The following is a 20,570-nucleotide window of genomic DNA, read 5'->3' as shown; positions in this document are numbered from 1 at the left end:
CTGGTGAGAATTCAGATATTTTCTGCAGCTGCTCCAACAAAACCGCTCCCGTCCCTCCGCCCTGGCAGCAGAGGCGAGGAAGGCTCCCAACGACAGCGCGCGAGCGCCGCTGCCGCGCTCCCAAGGTTAATTGATAGCCCTGTGTTCCAGCCTGCTTTGATCCAAACGAGCGGGAGCTGCGCTCACACGCGTGAGATCGCCGCGCGCCCGCCGTTCCCACGCGCCGCGGCTCCCCGGTCCCTGCTCCGCCGCCAGGGAGGCTCGTGCCACCCTCGCCCCTTTTAGATGCTTGCAAAGGAGAGGCAAAAGCCCGTGGAATTTTCAGTGTTAGAGGGTTTCAAGACGGCCAATGCGTCTCGGGCGCTGGGACGTGTCCCCTTTGCAGCAACCCTGTGGGTGCTGCCGCCCCGTCGAGGGCAGAGGGACAGGTCCCCCTGTGCCCGGAGGGACACGTCCCTGCTGCACCAAAGCTGGGACTTTGGTCTCCAGCAAGGAGGCCAAAGCTGGGCACGAGCTCGGTCACACGTGCCAAAGCGCTGAGCGCCCCACAGCACCCACAGGGATTCGGCTTCCAGAAAGCCGCGTACCCCGCTCTGTGCCCGCCGGCAGCCGCGGCACAGCGCGCCCCACGCTGTCGAAGCCGCTTGGCAAGGTGGCCGTGTCTCTTCTGTGCCTGCAAAGCAAGCGTCCAGGCCTCCCCCTAAGCCTCTTGGCTCTGGGGGGCTCTGCACAAAGAGCAGCCAGATTTAGAGCAGCCATCGCGGCGGTGGCAGCAGCAGCCGCGCTCAGGAGCGCTCCGAGCGCCCGCTGCGCTCCGGGAGCATGTGGAGCTTGTGGGTGTTGGCAGCGCTGCCGCCTGCCCGCGTGCTCCGGCCACGACGGCCCTCGGCTCCCCGCAGCGCTTCACCCTTCCTCGAGGAGGGTACGGAGCGGCGGTGCCGTGCCGGGAAGCCGGCCGCACCACGTGTCCTCGGGCAGAGCCGCGCGCAGGGAGGCCCAGCTGCGAGGCCTGGCACTGACGCCACCAGCCGGGCTATTTTTACTGGCCAACGGCTCCGGCGCCGGCCCGCGGAGCCGCTTCCCGCTCGCTCTGCCTGCGCCGCGCTGCTTGGACGGCTCCCGCGGCGCCCCGGCCCTGCATCCCCCGGGATCCCCCCGGCCGCTCCGGAGGGGGAGCCCCTGGGGACGGCCGGGCGCTCTCCCGGGCTGGCTCTGCCGCTGCTCCACGGCCTCCACGCACAGCGGCCGCTCCTCAGGGTTTAATGGAAGCTCCCGGTGGCCAGGGCGCGCCCGGGCCGCCGCGCCGGCCGTACCTGCCCAACGCGCCACGCGGAGCCGCCCGCCCGCGGCCCCGCTCCCTTTTCTCAGGCTTCCTTCCTGGCTCCGCTCCAGTATTCCCATCGCTTGCAGAAGATCCTGTTTTCCTTCATCTCCCGGGCTGTCTCCTCCTCTTCCTTCTCGCTGCCGCCCACTCATTCCTTCATCTTTCCTAAGATCGCGCTTGCCACATCCTCTGCCGCCGCAGCGCTCGCGGCCCGCGCCGCCACCTTCGCCCTTGAGCAGCTCCGCGTTTCTCCCGCTCCTTTGAGAAATTCCCCGATCGAAATCGCGGGCGCCGGCGCTGGGGCCGCTCCCCTGCCGGGACCGCCAGGCCGGGCGCCGCCGCGCGCGCCGCATCCTGCCTCCCCTCGCGCGCGGGAAGAGCTCCTGCACCTCCCGCGCGGCAGATCCGTATCGGCCCCACCTGCAGCCCGATACCATCTCCGCTGACGACCTGCATTCCCGTCCGTGCTGGGCGCCGCGTTGAGCGCCACGATCCCAGGGCTCGAGCCGGCGAGGCCGGCACTTGGCGGGAATGACGGGATCAATCGCAGCCTCCTTCCCGGCGCAGGGAAGGGCTGTGGCTCTGTTCACACAGCCCGGCTGGTGGCGGCTGCGGGGCCGGGCACAGAGCCGCTGAGTCCGACACGGGGGGGACACTGGGGTATGGGGGCACACCGGGGCACCGGGCACGTCCCTGCACGTGGCAGCAACCGAGCGTCCTGGGCGCTCCATGGGGACACCAAGTGTGCGACGAGCACATGGGTGGCCTTCTCACGTGCATCCTCCGAGTGTCCCTCACAGCAGCGTCCAACCCTCCGCTCATGGAACAGCACAACAGGCCAGAGGGGATTCCGGAGCATCCCGAGCGCCTGGCGCTTCCCAGCGCTTGTGCCAAGCCCCGGGCTGCAGCCCATGGAGTTGGGCATCGCTGCAGCGGTGCCCACGGAGCAGGGGCAGCCCCTCTCCCGCAGCCACGGCCAGCAGGGCCTGTTCATTCACCCCAGGGCTCAGCTGGAATCTGCCCGCTGATGCTGTCACTAGCAGAAGTCTTACGCACACGTTCAAAACATCCAAGACGACATCCAGACAGAGAAGCGGCGCTAAGACGGCAAAACGTTGCTTTAAGAACCAGAGCCGCAGCGCGGAGGGCAGCCATCGGCTGCTGCGCACGGCGGGCACCAGCCCTGCCGGGCGTCAGCTCCAAAAACGGCCCGTAACGATACCCACGACCCGCGTTTGCCAATATGGCACGTGCACAGCGGGAGAGGTTCCGCTCGGGACAGCATGGGCCAAGCCAAGGCCACCCCAGCACGAGGGGAAGGCGCCGAGGAGGACAAGCTGGGCAGGGAGGAGGGAACTTGGGGTGTCTCCAGCCGAACGTGTTGTCCCGCAGATCCCTGTTCTGTTGTGGATATGGGAATGAGCTGCTCCTCAGCACTGCGCTACGCAAGAGCTGCGGCGCGACGGGCAAGCGCCCCGCGGAGCTGCAGTCGGCGGGAGGGGAGCGCTGCGACCGCAGCCGCGATCAAGGGCTCGGGAACGCCGCGACCGCAGCCGCGATCCAGGGCTCGGGAGCGCCAGGACCGCAGCCGTGATCCAGGGCTCGGGAGCGCCAGGACCGCAGCCGTGATCCTGAGCTCAGGAGTGCCACGACCAAGTCCACGCTCCTGGGCTTGGGAGCACCATGACCGTATCCATGCTCCCTGGCTCGGGAGGCAGCGGGACCACATCCACACTCCCTGGCTTGGGAACGCCGGGAGCGCATCCACGCTCCTGGGCTCGGGAGGCAGCAGGGCCACGTGCTGCGGTGCCAGCGACACTCCCGGAGCCACCGCTGCCACCACCTGAGCGGGACCCTCTGCAGTGACAGCCTGGCAAGGCTTGGGCTCAGCGCTGGTGCGGGTGACGCTGGGGACAAGGACAACGCCGAGTTGGCCACGGCTTCCGGGGAGGACGTGGTCTGGGCTGGGCGGCTTCGGAAGAACGCGATCCCTGTGGGACACGGCGGCTAACGGAGCCTCCGCGGCGGCAGCGGGATGTGCGGAGGCTGCAGCCCCTGCTCAGGAGGGCAGGAACGGACCCGCCACGCGCAGCAGCCAGCGCTGCTCCCGCCGCAGCACGTCCGAAGGGGCCCCGTTCTCATCCTCGGGGCTTTGGGAATCTGCTGAGCTCGGTGAGGGCTGCAAACACAGGCCCAGAACTGAAGGACAAGCAGAGGCTCTCCCCAGGCCCAGTAAAGCCAGGGTAAATAGCAAGTTCCACAGGCTGTTTGCACGCAGCGGCCCTGTGACCATTTCCACAAATAAGAACTCCCAGGAGCAGCGCCGGACCGTGCAATAGGGCCCGTGGGTGCAATGCAGCAGTGCACTCCGTTTGGCAGCCTTGGAACGGCTTCTCGGGAGCTCTGCTCCTCCACAAAGGGACTCACCCCACGCAGCCCGCTCCGTGCTCCACCTCCTGCACCGCCCTGCCGAGCTGGAATTTCCAGGTTTACCCAAAACCTGCCCTGTGTTGCTCCAACTGGCAGAAGCAGCAAGTTAGCTTTGCATTACCAAGCCTTCTTTAACACGTACTTACTAAACATGGAAAAAATATTGGGTTCTCCTATATCCAAACATTTTCCAGGCACGCACAGGCAGCACGGAGCTGTTAAGAGGAGCCACAAATCCCTGGGAGAAGACGACCATTACGCAGAAGGTTTTCCCAAAAAGGAAACTCTGAACAAGAATTGAATTTTATCTGCAGACGTAACCAGAAAGCTCCCTGAAGCCACGAGATCCTCAGGCCGAGCTCTGCATCGGAGCGGCTCGGGACGCATCCGCAGCCCTCCGGAGAACCACGGCCTGATTTGCGGGATGCAAACAGAGCCAGGCAGCTCACTAGAGCTCCCTCCTCCCCCCGGAGATATTTATATCCTTCCGTATTTAACCTAGATAAGGAAGATGTGAATGACAAGCCGGCTGCTGAGGCGGCTCCAGCACGAGAGCTGCTCCTGCGCCTGGAAGCCGTTTGCTCTCCCGGTGCCGGGCGGGAGCGGGGCGGCCTCCCGGGAGGACACGCACGAGGACGAGGAGGCCGCTGCGCCCGCGCCCTCCTGCAGCTTCGCGACGGAGAAACCACCTTGCCGGGCAAACCTCCCCTTCCCGCAGCTTCTCTAAGGAAGAGTAACACACACGTCCAAAATCCGAGACCTGTTTGGAGAGAAAAATGCAATTTTCCAAATATACCAGCGTTTGAGAAGTATTTGTACAGAGGAGGGGAAAGAGCAGCCCTCCAAAGTGAATGCAGATACGCCTCCCGCCTGCCAGCAACTTGACAATAAAAACATTTGCTATTTCTGTCGCTGCATGCACAGAAGCTCAGGCTCCGTTTGATTCATTCTCCCTATAAGGTATTTTTAAGCATAGAAGCAAAGCACGGCTAATCGCCCGGCTGCGTCGCTGCAGCGCGCTGCAGCAGCCGTGCATGCGGAAGCCGTTACACAAGCGCGGCGGTTGCATCAGCCGGCGCGGGCAGGTCGCGGCGCGAGGCGCCCTCGACGCGGGGACGCTCGCGGCATCCCCGGCGCGGGCGGCATCACCCGTTTCCAGCTACCTGGAGGTTTTTGCTCCGTTTTCCAGTTTGCACCAAGCTGGAAGAGGGGCCGCTTCCCTCCTCCAGGGCCCTGACACGATGCCAGGCCCTGTCCTGCGAGCAGGAGCTCGGAGAAACATGGGAGACTGAGCTGGAGCAGAAAGGACACGCGCGGAACACGACTGTGGATGGGTTAGGGAAAACCAAGACTAGCACCCGGACCTGCAGCGTTCAGAAGAGGGCTGCTCAGTAAACATACTGCCATAACCACCCTTATTTAGGCCGAGCAGCCTGGTCTGTGCTCAGCCGAGTCTGAACCATCCTTCCCTGTGGAATAGTGGAAGGAACCCCGATTTGCTGCCATCTCTCAGGCAGCACAGGCAGGAGGGCAGGCCCAGGCTGCGGCCCGGGCTCAGCAACGTGTCCCAACAGATGAACATGAGTCACGGGCAGGAGCGGCGGCCGCGGCGGCGCTGCCAACGGCGCGGGGAAACCGCCGCGACCGGGCGGCTGCTCCGGCCCGACCCGCGCCCCGCCGGCGGCACCGAGCCGGGCCCCGCTGAATTACATCAGCAGAAAGAGGCTCTGCCTTTCAAAAACGCACTGCTGGGGCCAGATGTGAAGAATTCCTCTGCGCCGGTTTCCTGGCGGAGGGAAGGGGCTGCGCGGCCGGGAGGGCAGGGGGACCCTCGGACCAGCTTGTGCAGAGGAAACCTTGCACAAGGTTGGCCCAAGCCGTGCCCACGGCAAGCCAAAGCTGAGGCCGTAGGGACACCAGGCCGCTCCGCGCTCCGTCGCCGGAGCTCGGGAACCACGTTCCTCTGCCTGTTCCTGCAGCACCTCCGCGCAGCTGCCTGGCGTTCCAGCCCGTTTTCCCCCAGTTTCCGATGCAGCCCTTGGAGGCAGCTCCCCAAAGCTCCATTCAGGAGCTTCCCCCTTGGTGACTGCTGGGACCTTTCCCTGCCTCCCACTTTTCCTCCTGTGCAGCCCAAGAAATCGGGCAGTTGGGAAGTTTCCTTAACGGCTGCACGAGCTTGCACAAAAGCGATGGCAACAGGCGGCTACGGCCGAACCGGAGCAGATCCGGATCCGCCCCCGCGCAGCGAGCACAACTGCTCCCTCGGCAGCCCAGGCGCGAGAGCAGGGCCCTGCAGGAGACACGTCCCCATCCATGCACTTGCAGAGCACTAATTCCCGCTGGGAATTCCGGGGGGCAGCACCAGTTAAAGGGGCTGGCGGAGGCGGCCGCGCTGCACGGCTGCTCCCTGCCGCAGCCCTTCGGCAGGACGGCAGCGCTCGCGGCGCTCCTCGCCACGGGAAAACGCGCGGCTGGTTCTCTTCCTGGCGCCGTTCCTAAGGAACGGGCAGTTCGGAGCGCGGCGGCCGCGGCGCCTCGCTCGGAGCTGCGCGAGGGCTCGGCTCCGCTCGGCTCCGCTCGGCTCTCCCGCGTTTCCACCCCACGCGGGAAGCATCCCGCCCAACGCGCCGGGCGGCAGCGGAACCGGTCCGCCGGGTTCCCAGGTGCAGCGCTCAGGGCTGCATCTCCCAAGGACGAAGCCAACTCAGGCCTTGCTTTGGGCAGGCAGACGCTGCAAGGCCCTGCAGCCCTCAGGAGGGACGGTCGCTATTGCTAGCAAGGGGCCAATACAGGACAAAATTTCCCCGTAGACGAGTTTTCCGCCGGGACATTCGCAATGGGAAGGTTTCGCATGGGCAGCTCCGGCCAAGGGGCCTGCAGCTCCCGCCTCCTCCAGGGCCCAGGATACGGGAGAGCAGGAGGGCCCAGCTCAGCCGCAGGAGCCAACAAGGGGGCTCGTTAAATAAACGAACCCAAAATTTAACAGCAGTTATGACAGTCAACACCCTCCAAACCGGATTACGCAGCCGCCGATGGCCCTGGCACCCAAACGCCTCTTCCAAGGCCTGTTCCGAGGCTTCCTCCCCCTCGCTCCGAACCACCAGCACAGCCCTGACCCGCAGAGGAGCAGCCGGGAAGGGACTCGGAACGCAGCGTCACCAACGCGGCGTCACCAACGCGGCGTCACCAACGCGGCGTCACCAACGCGGCGTCACCAACGCGGCGTCACGGCAGCTCCAGAAAGCTCCCACCTCCGTTTCTCGTGAAGACTTTTACCCTCACCAGCGTTTATTTCCTAACGCCCGTTCCGGGTCTGCGCCGCGCTGCGTTCCTGGGAACGGGAGCAGCCCACGGCAGGGGGCCCAGCAGCGCCTTGTGCAGCGGAACACGCACCAGAAGCGCAACGGCTCCTTCGTATGTTTAGGACGTTTTAAGCTGTGCTGCTGCATTGCCTTCTTAATTAGCATTTGCTAAGGAAGAAACATTGCTTTTAATTGCCAGGGTTTTCAAAAAGGGATAGCTTTTCAAGCTAATATTTAATTTATTTGAAAAGAAATATGTCTAGAGGTGCCTCAAGTGAAAAATGGTTTAACATGTGTTTTACAGCGCTTCCAAACTCTTTACGGTCCTGGAGCCTGTCCACATTTGTGGAAAAAATGTAATGTTTCAGCTTCAATTTGTCTGTTATTTCAGTGTGATGTTTTAAAGCTCCTCAGAAGAGGAAAACACGTATTTCAAGTCATTCTCTCCATTAAAATTTGAAAGAAATCTTTTCATTTTTGAAAAAAAGCAGACATTTTCAGCAGCCACAGAAGTTGCGGCTCTGCACAAACAGCTCGTGCCTGGGATCGCTTCCCGCCGACACGTTTCTGCTCCCACCTTTTGCTCAAGCTACGGAGAACTTCAGCGGGGCTGAGGGACACGGGAGGCTGCCAGGAGCCGCGGCCCCGTCGAGCCGGAATCCTTCAGGAATATAAACGTCGGCAGATGCAAGTGCCAGATCCGAGCGCCGCGGAGGCGCTTCCTCCGCGCCCCGGGGCCGCCCCGGTCACCAACGCGCACAGGATCAAAACGCGGGCGCGGAGGATGGACCCCGCGGGCAGCTCTGCTCCCGCAGCGGGGCAGGTGACGACTCGGGGACAGCAGCGCAAGCAGAGCGGGGGCAGCCCCACAACGCCCACCTGCACCAGCACAAGCGATATTCCACTTACGATGCTTAAACCGAGGGATATTCCCGTGCCAGCAGTCCCGGGAGAAGCGTGCTTTCCCCTGAAGCGCAGAACAGAACCGCGCTGTTTTCTCGGGTGCTGGGTTCGCTCTCGAGCGGAGGCCGGGGGCAGCGGCGCTGCCACGGCCACGTCCCGCTCAGCGATGGACAGAGCGGGGCCCCGCGCTGCTACGAGGCCGGCGAGCGGCGCTATCCGCGCTCGCATGGACACCAAGGCCGGGAAGATGCTCCGCCAACGGAGCCGGGCGCGAGGGGCGAGCGCGGCCCGCGGCACCGCAGGAAGGGGGCAGCTTTGGGCGTCCTTTGCTCGTTCCAGGAGCCTCCCCTGCCCGCAGCTCTGCTCTCACTAGCACAGAGCGCGGGCCGAGGACGGGTTCACCCTCCTCCTGACACCAGGTTTCCTATCAAAACGAGTCTGGTGAACGCGCAAGATAGACTAAGTGATAAAGCCAAGTTTAAGCCGGTCTAGGTCCAGATAAAGAAAAGGCTTCGCTGCAGCGCGCGGCCGAAGGAAGAGCCCTGCACGCGCGGCGAGAACCACAGCAGATTAAACGTTGGAGGCGGCAGCCCGTTTCCCTCCTTCCCCCCAGCACGACTAAAAATGCTACTTCGAAATGACTGTTCTCGGTTTTAGCACTGATGATAGCTGGGTCAGAAGCCAGCCCTGGAAAGTTTTACTCAGCAGCAGCTTCAGAAACCATAAATTATCTGTAGCCGAGGCTTCCACCCTGCCGCGGCGCTGCTCCAGGCTGCTCCCGCTGCCGCGGCCGCTCCTGCAGCCCGAGGAAGGGCCCGGCCACGCGGAGCCGCCGGCTGCAGCGCCCGGCCCGGCCCGGTCCTTCCCGCTCCACTGACAGGGGGAAAAACCGAGCGCGAGTCACGCAAAACGGGGCACGTTCTTGGGCGGCTAAGCCTGGAAAGTTTGAAATAAACACGGTTACTTTTGCTGTTTTACAAATGTAAAAGAGGTAAGCTGAACAGTTTCAGTTCATTAATAAAATGGAAGGTTTCTTTCTTTTTTTTTTCTCCCCCTGTCTCCAGTTGGGTCCATAGCAAACACTTGGCAGAAAGGTTTAGTTCCTGTGAACGGAGGTCACCAATCCTGAAAGCAAACAGGGCCGCGCGGGGCCAGGCCGGGTCCCTGCAGCCGCGGAGGGGCCGAGGGCAGCGCCGGGGCCGCGGCGGCTCCCTCTGCTCCTCCACGGCAATGCACCCATGTGGGAGAGCAGCTTCCTGCAGAGCCACCAGGGCCACCCGCAAAAACCATCCTGGAGGCCGTGCCGGGAGGGAAGGAGGCTCCTGCGCGGCCGCAGGGCCACCCGTCCCCTTCCCCGGGGGACAGGGCCGGCACGGTGGCCGCCAGCCGTGCCAGGCGCTGCCCGACGGCTGCAGCGCGCGGAGGGGCCGTTTCCAGCATGTTCCTATTTGGGGACAATTCCAGCAAGAGGCAGGTGTTGGACAGAACGGTCATCCCGGACGGCAGCATCTGCGGCTCCGCGCGATCCCCGTCACGGAGCTCTGCGTCCAAACCGCGCTCCTGCAGGGCCGGGGGAATCGCTGCTGGGCAAAATGCTCGGGAATTCTAGGGGTCATTTTTCAAAACCAACCCTTTAACACAAGAAAATCCATTCCAAAGAGCAGGCTGCAGAGGCTCCCCCGCACGCCGTCCTCCACGCGCTGCCCTGAACGCAACAGAGGCGCTACCGGGTCTGCAGGCTCCAGCACATCCCCCCGGGCAGGGATTTCCAAAAGAGGCGAGGAGGATCTGTGAACTCATCGCTAGAGGAAGACGCCCAGAAAACTTCCAATATTCTTTTTGCCCACTGTGAGAAAATTCGCAAGGACTTGACCACACACTGTGCTTTGATTTTCTCGCACGCTCTTTCATGCTTCTGGCACTGCCCCGAGGAGGGCTTTGACTTCGGCTCTGTCCGCGCATTCCAGCGGGAAGCGACACTCGCCCCAGTCATTCTGTGAAATATCCGTCACGCAGAATTCCTGCCCCGTTGCCATCCCGCCCTCCGGCGCGGCTGCAGTCCCAGATGCCGCTAACGACCGCCCATGAGGAGGCGCCTCGTGGCCCACGCGGCTTCCCGGCACCCCGGGTTTATCCAGGAGACTTCCCGGCAATCGGAGGCACGGGAGCGGCTAGCGGGTGCGCTCGGCTCGAGGCCGCCGAGCCCGGGGAGCAGAGCAGGTCCCTGTGCTGGCGCCGGCCCCACGTGAAGCCCCGTGTATCCACGCAAGGGGATCGATGGCCAGGCCGCAGCACAGAGCCCTGGCTCCAGAGCAACGCGGCAGGGCCGCGGCGCGCGCGGAGAGCGCGGCCAGGGAGCAGGGACACGCGCGGGGACAGCGTGCGGAGCGGCACATCCCTACGGGAGCGAGCCGGCGCAGCAGACCCTGCCCAAGGGCCATCCCGAAGGCCCTGCAGAGCCTCCCTGTGCCGGTGCTCAGCCGCACTCCCATCCCGGGGGGAAGAGGAGCAGGGCCGGCCACGGGGGCTCCGATGCCGACTGCAATCCCGCCTCTCCCCAAGGATCCGGCCACCGCACGGAGGGGGACGAGCGCTCCAGGAGGAGCGCCGAGCCCGAGGGGACGGGCAGCGGGACCGGGGACACGCGGCTGTGCAGGGCCAGCAGGGAGAGGAGCACGCGAGGTGCGAGCTGTGCATGTGTGTGTTGTGTGTATATACACATATACATGTGCGTATATACATGTGTGGTGTGTGTATATATGCATATGTATATACATGTAGGTATATACACATATATATGTGTATATATACACACATATATGTATATGCGTGTGTGCATATATATGTGAGTGTATGTATATATATATATATATATACACACATACACACACGTATATATATGAGCTCTGGCCATGCTGGGGCTCGCCCCATCCCGCCCAGCACAACCTAGCTCAGAGCATCCAAAGGGAGATACAAGCACCTCCGTACATTAAACACCGAGACAGGAACTCCCTGGATAGACCGAATCAGGAGCAGGAAGGCTCCCAGGCTGGAAGAGCTTCGGCCCCTGGACAGAGGGCCCTCCCGGCCGGCGGGTTTCCACACCGGGCCCTTGGTGCAGCCCACGGAGCCGGATCCCAGGGGCGCTACGGGGGGTCCGTGGCTCCAGACCCAAACCCGGCAGCGCAAGGCTCCTGCCGCACGCTTCAAACGAAGGAAGAAAACATTCCAGCATGGCTCGGTTAGGTAACGTGCGCTGGAGACGCCTTTTACTACTGGCAGCTTGAAAGAAAGGGACGTAATTACAATTCCGAGCATGAAACGAGCTCCTTTCCACGCACATGCCCGGATGGGGGCTCCCGGCTTCGCCAGCCGCAGGGAATCAGGGCAGGCAGGATGCAGCAGGAAGGGCCTGGAGCAGCAGCACGGGAGCCGCGGCGGCAGCTCCGGCCCTTGGGAGCATTCCCGAGGCCCGGAGCCGGGCGTTCCCATTGCCAGCACGGCTCAACCCACCCGCCGGCCTTGGGAATGAAAACGAGCTGCCCGGACGCTCCCGCTGCCGGACAGGAGCCGCGTGGGGCTCCCCTCCGTTTCAGCGGAGATTTCCCGGGAATTAGGTGCGTTTTGGCAGCCCCCGGGGGGGCGCGGGCGCCGCGCGGCCCCGTCCCGCGGGATGACGGCAGCAGCTACGGCCTCGGCCTGCGCGCGCTCCATAAAAGGAGGGAAACCCAAGGCGAAAGGGCTGAGAATCCTCTCGGCGCCGGGGCTGCCAAGGCAAGGACCCTGCCAGCACGAGAGCGTTAACGGCGCTGCTGGAGGCGCCCGGCGACAGGGCAAGATCGGGTGCAGTTCCCGCAAACGCGGACGTTTGCAGACCTGGCCCCTTTCTGCTCACGCGCACACGAAGCTCTTCCCACCAGCGCGCCTGTTTGCAAGGCCAAAGCACCCGCAGGAGCCTCGCGGGACATCTCGCGCTGTCACACGGCGCGATCTGCCCCGCGGTGCCACCTGGCAGGCTGGCACTGCGAGGGGAGCCGGCGCCGAGCGCGGCCGGCGTCTCCGGCGGAGCAGCGCGGCGGCGGGAAGGGCCACGGACACACCGGGAGAGAGACACCAGGAAAGGCGCACGGACATGTGGGGAGTGAGACACCAGGAAAGGCACACGGATACATGTGGGGAGCAAAAGGCACCAGGAAAGGCCCACGGACACACCGGGAGCAAAAGGCAGGAAAGGCCCACGGACACGCCGGGAGCGAGATGCAGCGGAGCCCCGGAGCGCGCACGGCCCCGCAGGCCCTCCCGTGCCTGCGCCCACGGACACGCGCTGAGCGCTGGAACATGCTTTAAGCTCACTCGTGCATCGTTTTTGCTGTATTCAAACGCGGGATTTAAATTCCAGCCATTTCCACTGCTCTAGTTTCTGCTACCGCATTAAACATCATGTGAAGAGATTAAAAAGAGAAGTGGCTGCAATAAACTAAAAAACCAGGAATGCTAACAATGCAAACAGTAAAACTCGGAGCTTTTCTACATAAGACATGCAGAAACTTAGTGTATGCTGAAATTTATATGCAGTTATTAGCATATCGACATATTCTGGTTTAAATCATCTCTGCTACAGAGACCTTTCCTTCCCCATTTTTCAACCCCCAAAGAATTACCGTTTCTTTCCAGACAGGAACTGCAGCCAACACTCGGCAGGGCTCTCGTCCAAACCACACATAGCTCAACAACAGCAGAGCTTAGCGAAAAGTAAAACTGTTTGCTTTTTTTTTTTTTTCTTTTTAATTATACCTTGTGAAAGTATGGCCAAGAAGGGGAAAAAGAGAGTCACCGAAGTCACCAATGAAACCCAGAGCAACACACGGGTTTCTGACACCCTGGATGGAGATTCTGCCCCGCTCGGGGCATTTCTGGCCCCTCTGGTGCCCGAGCTCCGGGCGGCAGCGCCGATCCAGACCCTCACGGGCGGATTCCATAACCCGCTGCAGCAGGAAGGTGACGTCTGAAATTCCTGCTACGCAGCAGAAACAACCCCAGGACGCGGCTCCCGCCGAGGAATCCCCAGCAGCGGGAAGGGCTCTGCAAGCTCCCGACGCAGCGCCCCGAGCGCAGCCTCTCCGTGCACGGCTCGACCCGGCGCCAAACTCCCCTCCAGGCCCAGCTCGGCCGGCGGCAGCACCACGAGCTTCAATTACATAATAATCTAAATCCGGATCAAGAGGAAAGGCACAAAAAGCAGGGCAGCAAAGCACGGGCACGGCCCGCGCGTCCCCAGATACCAACAGGCTTCACCTCCCAACGTCTAAGGCCCGAGAGGCCCCGGGTTTAACGACCACCACGTCGCTGCAGCCTTCTCCAGCGCGCTCCATCCTCCTCCTCACTCCCACTCCAGGGAAATTCAGTGCGGACAATACGGAAGAGAACCAAGTCTGGAGTTGTCTTCACTTTTCTCAGCTACTTCAATGTAGGCACACACCCAGCTGCAGGGTGGTGGGGGTGTTGATTGACATTTTGTTTTTAAACTGAAATTTCACTGAAAACATTGATTTCAGGGACACGTAAACTTGAAGCCATCCGTTTCTCTGGGGCAGAAATACTACTGGCAGTGTAATATATTGTGGAGAAAGAGAACAAAAAAAAGAACGAAAAAGCAAAGCAGGTTGGCCCGCACCACCGATCAGGAAGAACCACTTGCATGGCACAATAAATAAATTCTCATGCTCACGACGCAACGTGAACGTTAGTTTTGTTTGAAGAAGCCCCTGCAGACGCGCGGGCTGCGGCCGGAGCGGCGCGCGGAGCCGCGGTGCCGGCGGGAGCCGCCGTTCCCGGCGTTCGCTCCGGAGCTCTGCGGGGCTCCCCGCACGTCCCGGGATTCCGGGCGGTGCCGCTCATCAACCCTCCGGCTCATCCCAGCGCTGCGCGGGAAGGGGCGCCCCGGCCAGGCCCGCGTCCTTCCCGCAGCCCAGGGGCCCCATAAGGGACATTCTGCTAGAGCAAATCCACGCCTCGAGCACAGGGGCCCTTGAAATAGGAGACATGTTAAGATATATATATATATATATAAATACAAAAGTATATATAGAGAGATATAAGATTACACATGTATATTACACACACACACCCAGTTGCATATGGACACAGTGCTATATATACATATATATATATATATATATATATATATATGTATTTTTTTAAAAGCCTTCCCACCTGCAGCAGCACTAAGGGCTGCAGGGAGCAGAGGAGCCACCCGAGGTTTCACCCAGGGCAGCAGCGGGAGCGCGGGACGCACTAGGGCACCGAGCGGCCAAAAACACAGTGAGAAGAGGGAAAACGGAGCATCCAGCGGGACGGCACCCGCGGCACCTCCGACCACGGAGCAAACGGCACCTCCCAGCCACACTCGGGGTCTGTTTATCCTTGATTTGTTACCCAATAGCAGAAAAGCTTTCACTAAAAAAATCTCAAAAGTTAAAGTTCCCCAGCAAGTCCATCCACTAAGTATTTTTCACTGACCTAAAATAAGCTTCTGTGGATATTGCCTACATTATCTCCAACAAGAAAAAGTGCATTTCTATTACAACACTTAATTCCAATTAAGAAAATGTTGAAAGGCTTCCTGCAAAAAACAAATACAGGATATTGGCAAGACTACAAGAATGAGGCAAAAAAAAACTACCGAAGACAACAAAATAATTTTCTTCTGACTGTGCAACATAAAAAGGAAGTGTATTTCTTCTAAGACGCAGCAATAACTGTCGGTCTCGCAGAAAACAACCAGAGCTATTCTGATCCCCAGCGACCTCTCAACCAGGACAGCGACAGCCCACACGGATTAAACCCTGCACGAGAGGAGGGAAACGCTGCAATCCCGGGCTGATCCGCGCTGCCGGGCGCTCTGCTCTGCGCGGGTCACCGGGCAAAGCGGGTGCCGCGCGAGGCCGTCCCCGGATCGAGGGGAGCGCCCAAAGCGGGTCCCATGGGAGCGGGTCCAGCCGGCCCTCCCCATCGGGGAAGGTCTCCGTGCCCCCTGGCACCCGAGCTCTGCGTTTAGACAAGCACCAACATCGACACTTTGGTGAAGGTGAAGCGCAGTGACACAGCAAAGAGGGCAAAAACCCCCGGGGAGCCCTTGGGAGGAGGCACCTGGATTGATTGAGATTTACATGTAGAATGGAAAGCCGAGGCTGAGCAGGTCGGGATGCCAGGGTTGCCCTCCCGGCACCATCTGCCCATCACCAGGGGCACCAGTCACAGAACCCAGCCAGCCTGGACGGATCTGCTTCCACCAAAATGCATTAATAAATAAAAATAAATCCAGCACAAGTTTGACTTGGAGGAAAAAAAAAAAAAGTCAATTACATCACTCCGTTACAGCGATGATTTCCCAAAATAAATTGTGCACATGCCTCCCATGCTTTCATTCCCCAGCGTGGTTAACCCAGAAAGCAGAAGTCACAGGAGCAACTCGCTCAGCACGGGGGACCTGCCCGCTGCCTTGGCGGGGAGCAGCTATTGCATACGAGGAACCTCAAGTACTGGGGGCTACTGGAATTTAATTTCCAAATAAATTTAACACCAGTAACTAAGCAAACAGAAGACTAAAGAAAAAAAAATCACCTTTTCCAAAACGCTGGAGATTAAAATAATAATAATTTTTAAAAAAAGAACCATGATGAGGCCCATGTAAATATCAAGGGCAGGATTCACCGTGCAGCTCCTCGCAGCTCCCATGCCGCCCTCAGCCCGGCCGGGAACGGCGGCGCTCCCGGAGCTCCCGGTGCTCTGCGAGCCTGTTTTGCCTCCACTTTGGCACCTGGTCACTTCCTACACTGTCCCCCCGCGGCCACCCGGGCAGGAAGCCGGGACACCGGTTCCCCAGGAAGCAAGGAAGGATGAGCAGGAGCCTCCGACTCGCTGCGCGCACGGGGAAAGAGGAGCTGGAAGCGATTCCCAACGCTGCTCCCTTAGCTGCCCGCAGCCCGGGGCAGGTTTCTGCAGGACACCCCCGAAATCCTTTGCCCAGCTGTTGGCTTCCCAGGCAAGTCGAAACAATTAGCTCATCTAGTCTTAACTCAGCATCAAATCAGTAATTAAAACACTAACGTGTTAAATATGATCCCATGAAACTCTCCGCGACGCCTCTCAGCCGCGGAGCGCTGCGGGCTGCTCTCGCCGGGCACCGCGCGGCGCGGCCGGGCAGCACGCGGAGCTGCCAAGGCTCTCGCTAGCCCAGCACCAACCCCGCGAGCCGCGGCCCGGCCACGAGCTCGTCTGCAAACTGGAGCGTTGTCGCAATCCCGGCTCCGGAACAGAACCGGCAGAGCGCAGCCTCCCTCTGCACGCTCACCATTTCGGCCACGCTTTTCAGAACATTTCCTCTTTTTGTCAGAAACCCCCTCCAAAGAATCTCGGTAAAACACAGGCAACAATTTTCCTTTTGCTCACTACACTAATCAAATAGCATTTAATAAATAAAAGGCAGAAGTGTTTGGTTATTCTGCCTTTCCTTTATTAAAGGAACAGGCTGCAGCTGCCTCTTAGTAGCCCCGCGTCAGGCTCTGGTTTAGCTGCCGCGGCTTCCGCAGAGCGCGCGGGGCTGCTCTGTTGCGCCCTGCAGCACCGAACGGCACCTCCGCACGGAGCCACCAACCTGCCAGGGCAGCTCCTGGGAGGAACGGGGCGGCTAAAGGGCCTTGCGGCCTCCCCGGCTGCAGCCCTGCTGGAGGAGCGGCCGGGGACGCAACGGGAACGCGCTCCCCCGTGCCAGGAAAACACCCCTTGAACTAATGGATTTGAACGTCAAAACTGCCGGGCCCGCAATCACCTGCACAATTATTTAAACGAGCAAAAGATAAAGGAAGAAGAACATCCTAAGCCAGTATTTGAGAAATCTAAGTGTGTCTGGTCTTATCAGGAGGCCTCTGGTGCGTAAGCTCCTTAGGGGAGGAACAGATTGGATACCTCTCGCTGCCAAATGCATCATCTGCGCTTAATCACGGCATGATGGATATCTCCCGCAAACAAGCAGCCTCGGCCGCGCTTTGTGCAATCCTGCCGCCCCTCCGCTCGCGTCCGCGGCGCCGTTTCCTCGGGGCACGGCGCAGAACTTGGTTCTCTCGCAAGATCCTGCTTTGCTGCCATGCAAAATCCCAGCAACTAAACAAACGGAGCACTAAGGACCGCGGCGCTTGTTGCCAGCGATGGGTTGTGGACACCAGGCGCCGTGCTGAACTGCAGGAGGGACACGGTGGCCCGCGAGCAGTGGCACAACAAGGGAAGCTGTAATTAGCCACGTGAGCGCCGCACAACCTACACAGTCCTGCCCCGAAATAGAGCACCCACGTGTCACTCGGGCGCTTATTTCTGGGTATATGTATTTTCTCATTTCCCCAGTGAAATAACAGACTGCGGCGGGTATTGGAAACGAAGACCCCACGCAGCAGCTCCCTCCCCAGCCGCTTTCCTGAGCCGGCTCCCAAGCACAGCACTGATTGCTACGTGCGCAGTGGATAAGCCGATACAAAGCTACAAAACACTAACACACAAGTATAATTTTTTAAGAGGATTTTTGAGGTCAGAATGCAGCCCCTTAGGGAAAAAAGGATGATTCAAAAACCAAGCAGACTGGAAAAAAAAAGCCTTCCTTCTTTGAGGCAGCTGATGCAATGGCTTTGTCTAGTTCTTAACAAGCCGTGAGAGGAAGGGGGAAGCGTTGCATGTGGTGGCAAATTGTTCTGGCCGAGAGTTTCCTTCTGTGTCACGGTGAACATGCAGATCCGACCTGCAGCCGGAGAGCCAAGCGGAGCGGCTCCGTTTCCAAGGAAGTCTCTGCTTCGCTGGGACGTGGCACAGGGCCGTGGTAACCCGTGAGCTCCGGAGCCCACGGCAGCACCACGGTGTCCGACACGAGGAAGGAGCTCCCTACCCGCACGGCTCCCCAAAGGCACGTGAATAACAGGCACCGTTTAACACATTCTGATAAAATACACGGAACTGTAAAAGCAGCAACTCGAACGCTCGAATCAAAAAAGGCTTGTGCTACAACTGAAAATGTAGCTTTTTTCCTTGGGAGCCAGGGGATTTTAAAGCTCTTTTCTGTAGGTCTCAGCAGCGCTGAGTCCAAAAGCTTAGGCCCCTCTTTCCCACGAAGGAAATCCAGGCTCACAATAAGGCCACCCCTATTTACGAGTGAAGTAAACAGCTTTAAAAACCAGATTGTGCAACCTCGGCGCTGCCGGCTGCAGAGCGGCAGGAGGAGCCTCGGCCGGGGCGCGACGGAGACGCGCTGCCCCCGGGGCCAAGGGGCTCCTCCGGGACACGGATACGGGCAGGGGAGAGCGGCTGCACCCTTTGGGATAGGGATGCACAGGGATGTGCACGGGGAAAAGCGGCTGCACCCTTTGGACAGGGATACGCTAAGGGAAAGCGGCTGCAGGTTTGGGAAGCGGCGGCAGCAGCACCGAGGCCGGGCGGCTCCAGCGGCTCCACTCCGACCGTGCGGCGACGGCACCGGCACGTGGCCTCCCCCGGAGCAGGGACATCCGTGCGGCTCCCCGGCCCATGGAGCTGCCCTGCCCTTCCCCTGCGTCACCTCCAGAACTAGAACTGCTGGAAAAGGTCCTGAAAACTCGGAAGGCTTCTAAGAAAAGACATTCTGTATGTAAAACACCAAGTTTGTTTCCTCCCAAAGCCATAAATACCGAGAATCGTCTATGATCAGGTTTAAAGAATTAACAGGAAGAAACATAAACAGGTAAAGCCATATTTCATCTAAACAATACTGCCATTCCTACAGCATCTGACTTCCCCAAGATGATTCAGCTCTGGAACCATGCACTGTAATTGCTTTTGCACTACGGGCCTCAGCTTCACAATTGCAGCCTTCTCGGGAGGTCAGGACAAGGCAAGACTCCAGCTCTGAAAAGCAATTCTGCTTAGCAGCGCTACCTTATTCATTCTTTTAATCTTACACCTACATATTCATTATGAACTCAGTAAAATACCGGTGCCAAAACCACCATCAAAAGCCATTTCAATCTCTCTGCTGCTCTGAGAAAGCCTTGACCCCTCTGCTTCTCTAATGAAGATGTTGGGAAAGTGAGAATTATCCCAGCTGTCAGCTCGCACGCTCCAGCTCTGCGCCACCACCCATTCGAATCGGCGCCTCCTGCAGAATTAACTCGCTCTAATGCAGCGCTTCCCCTCAAAACAAAAAGGATTGAGCATGACAAACGTAACTTGTTCCAAGGAATGCATCCGGGAGACGCAGGATTACGTATGTGCAGGTTATAGGAAGCCAGCAGCCTGGACACCCCATCAGAATCCCCCTTTTCCCCCCATTTGGGCAGGACCTCCGCAGTTACTGCCATGGGAGCTGAGGTATTTAAGTACCAGAGTAACGTGAGTATTTACGGTGTCGCTCCTTGCAGCAATTCCTGTACGCTGCAGGAAGGGGCCATCCACCACCGTGCAGAGGGGCTTCTCTTCCTGCCGCCGAACGGGCCCGGGTTTTCCGGCTGCTCCCTCCCATCGCATCCCGCATTTGGGGCGGCTCCTGGCTCAGCGGATCCCTCAGCAGATCCTCTCGGAACACATTCCACCCGCATTTACAGCACGGGCAGCCGCTTCCACAGCACAACACCATCTTCCCAGAACAGAGACATGACACCAGGTTGTCCCGCGGCGGCGCGGGCCGCGAGGCCAGGGCAGCGCTTGTGTTACTGGAAAAGGTCACTTGACTGCGAAGGAGAACATCTGACTTCACAGGAACTATTTATTCTGTACAGTGTGGCGGTTACGTAACAGCAAACAACCGCATCTGCCAAGTTTCTCCTTCCACTGCTTTGGCTGGGCCCATAATTATCAGAGCAGGGCTTTAAACAAACAGAACAGAAAACACCTGAGGAGAACGGGGTTAAAGGAATATATGGGGTCCGTCCTTCTAAGGGGGTCCTGGGGTGAGCTCCGGGCACCGCGTCCCGGGACGCTCTGCACGGACACGGTCTGCCACGCCGCTCCAGAACCGCCTGCAACGCGGAGCATCCAGCCCCGGCCACCGGCGCCACGCGAACACGGCCAGGAGGCTCGCGGGGAAGCGAGAGCTCCTGCAGTTATCATCAGCTTGCCTTTTTATAAAATATATATATATATATATATACACACATATACAGTTTGCATACAAAACAATGCAAAATACCATTTCTTTCAAAACTGAGACCGAAAAATGCTTGCAACAAACACAGAAATGCATTATGTAGTAAACAATCTGTTTTATAATTGATATCGAGATTCAGCTGGGTTTTTCAGGGAACGGTGGAACTCCCATTAAAGACAGAGTTACTGCATGAGACAGCAAAAGGTCTCACACTTGATACACTTTAATTACTGAGCTGCAGCAGGGGAGAGTCACTGATGCCTCCTCTGTTTTGTCTCGCTCTGAAAGGCTTGCACTGCTATTAATGTTCACTAGGGGAAACTGAAATAACCTCTTGTACTTCGTTTGTCCATATTAATTCCAAGGTATTCAGATGGAGACAATTATTTTTTTTTCTGCTCAAAACCGGGCACAAAAGACACCTACTAACTCACAAAGCCACCTGATATCG

The 20,570-nt window shown here is 59.5% G+C and overlaps 1 protein-coding gene across 1 annotated transcript in view; it reads right to left on the bottom strand.

Moving 5' to 3' along the window:
- Positions 1–20,570, bottom strand: part of ANKRD11 (ankyrin repeat domain 11) — an 82,409-nt gene that overhangs the window by 38,815 nt on the left and 23,024 nt on the right.

The sequence above is a fragment of the Tinamus guttatus genome, unplaced genomic scaffold, assembly GCF_059628265.1.
Source record: "Tinamus guttatus ecotype Peru unplaced genomic scaffold, ASM5962826v1 Tinamus_guttatus_pri_ptg000244l, whole genome shotgun sequence".
Lineage (NCBI taxonomy): Eukaryota > Metazoa > Chordata > Aves > Tinamiformes > Tinamidae > Tinamus > Tinamus guttatus.
Note: the sequence above shows the minus strand (reverse complement) of the source record. Positions and strands in the feature narration are given on the sequence as shown.